This window comes from Lactuca saligna, chromosome 7, assembly GCF_052625555.1.
Source record: "Lactuca saligna cultivar CGN05327 chromosome 7, ASM5262555v1, whole genome shotgun sequence".
NCBI lineage: Eukaryota > Viridiplantae > Streptophyta > Magnoliopsida > Asterales > Asteraceae > Lactuca > Lactuca saligna.
In genome coordinates this window covers 22,602,823-22,611,502 of record NC_136423.1, presented here as the reverse complement: position 1 = coordinate 22,611,502, position 8,680 = coordinate 22,602,823, and the positions used below count along the sequence as shown (strand labels likewise).

Genomic DNA, 8,680 nt, shown 5'->3' with positions numbered 1-8,680 from the left:
ACGGATGTGTGTGAACCATTCAAACATGCCACAAGGGATGCTAATCGTTATTATTTGACTTTCACTGATGATTACAGTAGATATGGATATGTCTACTTAATCAAGCATAATTCAGAGACTTTCGAAAGGTTTAAGGAATTTAAACAGGAAGTCGAGAATCAATTGGGCAGGAACATTAAGATGCTTCGATCCGATCGAGGTGGTGAGTATCTTAGTTCAGAGTTCCTTGACTATCTAAGGGAATGTGGGATTGTCTCACAATTGACACCTCCCAGGACACCGCAGTTGAATGGTGTGGTTGAGAGGCGTAATCGAACCTTTTTAGACATGGTTCGTTCCATGATGAGTTGAGCTTCGCTACCAATCTCATTTTGGGGGTATGCCTTAGAGACTGCTGCCCATATTCTTAATCTAGTCCCTACAAAGAAAGTTGCCAAAACTCCTCATGAGATGTGGACTGGTAAAGTACCTAAACTAGACCACATCAAGATTTGGGGTTGCGAGGCTTTTGTGAGACACGAGTCTCATGATAAGCTAGAAACCCGAAGCAAGAGGTGTATTTTCATCGGCTACCTACAAAGATCCTTTGGTTACCTCTTCTACAGACCTAGTGATAATGTCGTCTTTGTAGCAAGAAGAGGAGTCTTGAGAGAGAGAGAGAGAGAGAGAGAATTTATAAGCCAAGCAGACAGTGGGAGGTAAATTGATCTTGAAGAAATTCAAGAGTCAAGTGGTGAAGGAACTTCAAACACTAGCCCTCAACTTGAGGAGGAAACTCCTATTGAGCCAATTGATGAATCTGTACCTCTAAGGCATTCCACGAGTGTTAGGAGTACACTTGAGCATTACTATGGTTTCCATATTACTGCAGAAGGTGAGACACTTATTAGTGATGGGACACTAGTAGGTCTGGATGACCCTAACAACTACGAGGAAGCCATGGCAGGCCCCGAGTCTGTTAAATGGAAAGAGGCTATGGATAGCGAGATACAATCCATGTATGACAATCAAGTTTGGAACTTGGTTGAGAATGTACCAGGTCGTAAGACTGTAGGGTGCAATTGGATCTTCAAGAAGAAGACTGACATGGATGGTAATGTACACACTTATAAGGCTCGACTGGTTGCAAAGGGCTTCTCTCAAATTCCTGGAGTGGATTATGATGAGACCTTTTCTCCAGTAGCCAAGATTAAGTATATTAGGGTTATGTTAGCCATAGCTGCATTTCATAACTATGAAATTTGGCAAATGGATGTCAAAACCGCTTTCCTTAATGGAAAGTTGACTGAAGATGTTTACATGAGTCAGCCAGAAGGTTTTGTCAGCAACAAGTACCCTAATAGAGTGTGTAAGCTTGAGAAATCCATTTATGGATTAAAGCAAGCACCTCGCAGATGGAATCTTTGCTTTGATGAAAAGGTCAAGGAATTTGGCTTTTCTAGGAGTGAAGATGAATCTTGTGTTTATGTCAAGGCTAGTGGGAGTATAGTTAGCTTTTTGGTATTGTATGTGGATGACATAGTACTCATAGGAAACGACATCCCAACCCTGCAGGAAGTAAAGTCCTAGCTTGGGAAGTGTTTAGCTATGAAGTATCTTGGTGAAGCTGCCTATATCCTAGGGATAAGGATTTTGAGAAATAGGAGTAAAAGATTAATTGGACTTAGTCAAAGCACCTATGTGGATAAGGTGTTGAAAAGATTCAACATGCATAACTCCAAGAAAGGTAAGTTACCCATTCAGAGTAACGCCAGATTGAGTAAGACACAAAGCCCTAGTAATGAGGTTGAGATAGCAGAAATGAGTCGACTACCTTACGCTTCAGCTGTAGGATCGATCATGTATGCTATGACATGTACTCGACCTGATGTAGCCTTTGCTTTGAGCATGGTTAGCAGGTATCAGGGGAACCCTGGCAAGGAACACTGGACTGTGGTAAAGAATATCCTCAAGTACCTCCGAAGAACTAAGGAGTGGGTCCTTACCTTCGGTGGGAGTGATGACTTGAGAGTTGTAGGGTATAGTGATGCTAGCTTCCAGACTGATACGGATAATTTCCGCTCTTAGTCGGGCTGGGTCTTTACCTTAAACGGAGGAGCAATCACTTGGAAGAGTTCCAAGCAGGAGACAGTGGCTGATTCCACTTGTGAATCAGAGTATATAGCAGCAAGTGAGGCAGTAAAGGAGGCTATATGGCTAAAGAACTTCATCGGAGACCTTGGAGTTGTACCAGCTATAAAAGAGCCAATGGAGATTTTCTGTGACAGCAATAGTGCGGTTGCATTAGCCAAGGAACCAAGAGATCATGGGAGATCCAGACACATTGACAGAAAATATCACTTCATCAGACATCGAATAGAAGAAGGAATCCTCGTGGCAAAGAGGGTATCATCGGATAAGAACCCAGTAAATCCCCTCACGAAGGGACTTAGTAGGGTTAAGCATCTCCAGCATGCTCGGAGCATAAGGCTGAAGGATGATATAAGTTTTAGTAGTTAGATAAATTATGAAATTTGTAAAGTGTAATTGACATTAGATGATGAATAAAAGGTGTTTTATTTATGAGTAAAGTGTTGTTATCTCTTTTTGATCGTTTACTATATTTCTTTTGCATGTTTTGACTTCCAGAATAATTGTGTTTGGTATATCATATTATTCAAACCTCCACAGTCGGTCATATGTCGGAAGTAGGTATGAACCAAGACTGTCATGATTGGTTGTAGAGGTCTAAGGTGTTGGACATAGCTACAACAATCATGAGTGCTCATAAGTTCTGAGCATTGGACTCAACCCACGCTCACTGGAATCACTTCATGGAATTTTATCTTGAGTGATCGTGAGACGGAAATATCATATAAGTCTTCAAACCTAGAGATATGATTTGTTACTTACGAGTTGATTATGCATGGATTGTACGAAAACGCATTGGTAACTCGATGTTATAAAACGTGCCTTTGTGTATAATTCAATGAGTGGTAGAACAAACATATAAGTCGAAGTTTATCTATTCCTTCTAGGATTAGAAGCTGATATATGGGCCCCTTGATGAGTGTGTTTTGACCTATGTATCGGGCCCGGTCAGAACTAAATTGATGTGTTCAGTTAAGTTCTATGTCAAACAAATCGGAAATCGGGAAACAAATACTGGACAATAAGTAAGACCATGTTCCATGTATTTGTTTGGCTGATATCTTGAGCAGAGGATTATATGATCGCTTATCTAAATGGCGCGTTCTAGTTCAATAGAGTTTAAAGAGCTACGATTGCTGGACGGTTCCTGAAGTCATACTTGCAACTATAGTTATTAGACTTTATCCAAGTGGGAGACTGTTGGATATAGTGTCTAAGTCCATAACTATATTTGGTATGTACTTGACCCGACCCGGCATGGTCCATTTGGGTTGCACTTCACTCGAACAATTTATGGATAATATTTGAGAATAGTACAAGTTATGATTTATTAATATATTATAACTTCTAATATATTAATATAAGATCATATTATTTAATTAGTATTGATCTATAATTAATCTAGGATTAATTTAGAGATCAAAGATATTACTAATTAAATATGGGCTTCTATAATTATATAGTGTGGGTTAATGCTTATTTGGAATGGGCTAGGCTTGCATGGAAAAGTACATGGATACTCCATGGAGCTTTAACCCATGGATCTCATGGAAATGAAGAGACATGGGTACTAGGGTTTACATAGATGTAACCCTAATCCACCACACTATATAAATGAGGCTTTGGTTCTTGAAATCACACTAGTTGACACTTGTTGAGGTGAGGGCCGATTTCAAGATAGTAGTGACTATTCTATCAAAGTTCCAAGTTTGAGGTGATTTTTGATTTCCATTTGAGGCATTCACACTATTGGCGCTAGGCTCTAAAACTTCAAGCAATCAACTACTACTACAAGGTAAGTATTTCTACTAGCTTTATTTGATTCATGTTCCCCATGCCATGCTAGTTAGGATATGAACCTTGGAAAAATAATTATTTGCATGTATCTTAGACAAACATAGATCCAAGGTTTATTAGGGTTGCATGTACACTTAGGAAGTGTTAGAATGCTCAAAACCCATCAGCAGATTGACTGAGTGATAGCATTGAAGGCGAACTCGTCGAGTCTATGCCGAACTCGACGAGTAGTAGCGAGCAGAAGCAAAGGAGTAAGGGTGAGGACTTGACGAGTTGGTGACCCAACTCGACGAGTCAGGTCAGCTGTATGTTGACATTGACCAATACGGTTGGTTTTGACCAGGTTTAAAATAGTCACTTTACCCTCAGTATAATTATCAGTATTTGATTCAGTGTGTTATGGAAATTGTAGCCGGGGAGATACCGGAGCAGCAACAAACAGTTTCCAGAGCGGTTCATTTACCAGTCTGTTTACGAGGTGAGTTTCCTTCCAGTAGGAACGGGTCTAAGGCCACAATGTCGACCCGTTTAGCTAGTAGTAGTTTCCGGACTATGGTCTGATGCAGTTTTTAGTATGTTTGATGCCTTCGTAGCTCAGACAGGATTTATGTGTTATGTGTTCCGGGCTACGGCCCGATGCAGTATGTAGTTTATGTGTTCATGCTAGTTGATGTGTTTATGTCATGCTATGTAATGCTCACACTGTTTTCAGACTTCAGTCTGATGCAGTTAGTTCTGGACTTCGGTCCGATGCAGTTTCCGGACTTCTGTCCAATACAGAGGGCAAGGCCCTGGTTAGTTCTGCACTTCGGTCCGATACAGTTTCCGGACTTCGGTCCAATGCAGTAGGCAAGGCCCAGTATGTGTTTATATGTTGTTGTATGGTATGAGGTAGTTTGGGGGAGCTCAATAAGCTTCGTGCTTACAGTTTTAGTTTTGGTTTCAGGTACTTCCGCAAGTAAAGGGAAGGGCTCAGGTTGATGGCATCGCACACACCACAACTTCAACTTTATTCCTGGGAGTTTTGTTCAGATACTTAGATATGATTTGATACAGTTCTTGATATGAAATTTTTATTATGGCTTTTGAGATACCCAATGCATGGTTTTATTATATGACATTCAGTGTTATGACCTTTATTATTATTTAAAAACAAAATTTTTGGGTCGTATATTTGGGATGTAACATTTATCAAATAGATCACACTTACAAAGTATTGTTGGGTTAATCGGTTTGTCCATGAGTTAAAGCTTTTGGATTTAAGAAGTATTGATTGTTTTATATTTTATGTTTTAGTTAATACTTCATTATTTAGCCTTGGGAATTACTTTGACCAGGTTTTATGGAAGTATACGGGTCATTAGCCTTGACTGTCTTTAGGTGAAGTGTGAAGCATGATGTCTTTCATGTATGATATGGGTATCTTCTCAAGGCTATATAATGTCAATACTGATATGAATATATTAGTGCTCTTTAGTCCTTTCTTCTCCATATTTTATCTGATTTCACATACATATTATACGTGAGTTGTGTGTGTTTCTAAGGGACCTGATCCTACAAGTTTATCTTTTGTGAAAAAAACATTTGATAATAGTGATTAAAGAGTGTTTTTAATTCTTTATATTTGTCAAATAGATCACAGTCACAAAGTTCATCTTTTGGTATTTTTTTTAAAAGAAGGCTAATGTTATAATTGGTAAGAGTTTAGAAGTACTACGACTTAAAATTAAACGCTTATACTTTCAAATTTCAACATTGATGTTAAGCTTATTTTTTTTATCTATATTTAAGTTTTACCATAAAAGTTCAAAATGAACTACAATTTATGTGCCTAGGTATAACCAACTGAAAAGTTTAAGACTTACGAGTAAAACTTACATTTTCATTGCTAAAGTTTTCATAATGACACAAATTTTGTGTTATTTCTAGGTCATTGCAGTAAAATGTTATAATGTGGTAGCTTTAAATGCAAAATGCCTTAATGCGAAAAATGACTGATATTGTTATTGTTATTGCAAAATATTAGTTTCAACTGTTATGAATCATTATATGATTGATATGCATGGAAAAATACTTCATTATAAATTATGTTTATAAATGCAAAAAAAAAAAAAAAAAAGAAAAAAGAAAAAAAAAGGGAAATTGATCTTGTGGTATTTTTAGCAATATAAGAAAAAAATAGTAAATTCATGTTTTCCTTTTTATATTAATATTATCACTGTACATTACTTTTTATTTGATATAACAATGAAGTTATTTTTTCATAAATAGCAATGTACTTACAATTATCTATCAATCATAGTAATATACTTGTAATTTATAAGAATACACTTCCATTTTCATTCCCAATTCAAGAATTTCACATTGAAAGTCCACCTACGACATTATAAATTAGATAATGGTGAACGGAATACCTGGTTACGATATGTGGTATGTGCTTAACACGGGCCTAAAAATACATATAAATAAGTAAAAATATATGTTTATACATTTCAAATACATAAATGTATAAATATAAAAACATAAAAATTCAAAAATACGTAAAAATAGATATAGATATGTAAAAAATATTTTTATATATTACATAAAAAATTTTGAGAAACTCTGCAAAAAAAATCTCATTATTTTTGAAAAATTAACAATTTGCTCTCATGACATGTTGAACAAATCAAAAATGACTAAAGTGAATAAATTAGCCGGTTTTTTGGATTTTTGTATTCAAAAAGTGAAAAAGTTTGGACTTTTTTATTCAAAAAATAAAATTTACGACCTTATTAAAAATTTGACCAAAATATTGGGACTTTTTTGAGATATCACGTTTAATGATTGGGTTTGGGATTTTTAGTTTGAATAAAGGTTTAATTGTGGGGGTAGTTTAGTCATTTCCAAATTAAAAATGACTTGGGGCTTTTTATGCCCGTGTGTTCATTTGATCGGGCAAAGAAAGGAGAATGCAAACGGACGAGGACGAACACGAAGCCAGCTGCGACGGAAAACGAGACGGTTGCGAGGTCTGATGGCAGTCGTCATCTCGCGAAGAAGATGGAGCCCCTCCGATGATCGACGGGGCCGAAGAGATGGAAAGGGTGAGGCAACAAGGCTGCTGTGTCTTACCGAACCGAAGGAGGGGATGGACGAACAGAAGGCAGCTACACCGATGATGGTTAAAAGTCGGAGGGAGGGTTCGATTGGGGTTCGTCATCCACATCAAGTCGAGAATATGAAAGGAACATGTAGTGGAAATCTCACAATAGGCATCGACTTCGAATGATTGATTGAAAACAGCAACAGAAACGAGGGAAGGGGGTTTTCTTGTGGTGATTCGAGAAGGAAAAGGAGAGGCAGAGGCCGCAGCTGTTGGCTTTCGTCGCCTTCTGCAGTGGTGGTAGGGTATGGCGATGGTGGGAGGCTACCGTGAAGACGATTGAAGCAACTGGTAATCCTATTGATTATTATTATTATTATTATTATATATATATATATATATATATATATATATATATATATATATATATATATATATATATATATATATATATATATATATATATATATTTTTGATTTGGCATCCAATCCAAAGGATGATGATAGTCGCAGAATGATCGATCAAGGGGGTGTTTGGGTTTCTTGTTTTCACAGGAAATGGGAGAAGGGAGAACGAAGGGGAAACTGCCCCGAAGAAGAAGAAGGAAGAAAAGAACAAGGGAAGAATGAAATGGAAAATATGATTCTTCTTGGTTGCAGGTAGACACGAGATCAAGAACAAAATCGTTCTTGGCTGGGAACGAAGATACAAGCAGGAAAAGAAATTCGAGATGTTTTTGGGTAATTGTTTTAAATTCCATATATTTTTTTTTTGTTGAATCAAGGATTAAGTCCTAAATCTCGGATGATCATTTATGTTCTTTAGTTGAATGTACTTTGATAGAAATTTCGAAGCAATGTCTTAAACATCATGCATCATGTATGTATGTACAATCTTGTGTAAGTGTAAAATTTTGTGAGAGGAAAGTAAACGTGTTTTGGATGTTGACTGTGAATTGTAGCGTAACAGAATAGGGAAAGGAAGAGTGATAGAGTGAGAGAAATCATTCTCCTTACTTGTACAACTGATTTGTTTTCACATCTGGTTTGTCAAGATTTTAGCATGTAAGAGGTGATTTTGGAAATTTATGTTTAGGATTGTATTTGGTGCTGGTTGCTTCCAAGATTTTTCTCAATAATAAATAAAATGTATTTTACATATGTATTTGATATTTATGGGAAAATAAATAAAGATAACCGTGTATGGCATCAAATATGACCCCAAAATTCATTATTTATATTTACTATTAATAATAGTAAACTTTATTACTATATATCCCCAAAAGCCCGTTCTTTATTTTTCAACTTATACCATTACTATATATATATATATATATATATATATATATATATATATATATATATATATATATATATATATATATATATATATATATATATATATATATATATATATATATATATATATATATATATATATATATATATATATAAGCCCTTTTATTCAAAGGCGCGTACAAAAAATTCATGGGGTTCTATTTCCTCCACGTAACCTAACTCTAAACGACGCATCCTACAAACATATGTCGACTCAAATCCTTCCCAATCGTCACAGCCAATGTCCTGATGCCGCATAAAACGAATTCACGCTATTCTAATACATCCACGTAACCTATCCTCAAAACGAGGCCACTTACCAATACGTCGA

General features: G+C 36.3%; 1 long non-coding RNA gene across 1 annotated transcript; it reads left to right on the top strand.

Annotated features, from left to right (window-relative positions):
* Positions 1-6,883: 6,883 nt before the first annotated feature.
* Positions 6,884-8,096, top strand: LOC145006193 (uncharacterized). Its single transcript, XR_013662829.1, has 2 exons — positions 6,884-7,363; positions 7,567-8,096. It is a non-coding gene; the product is annotated as an uncharacterized LOC145006193 (long non-coding RNA).
* The last annotated feature ends 584 nt before the right edge of the window (positions 8,097-8,680 follow it).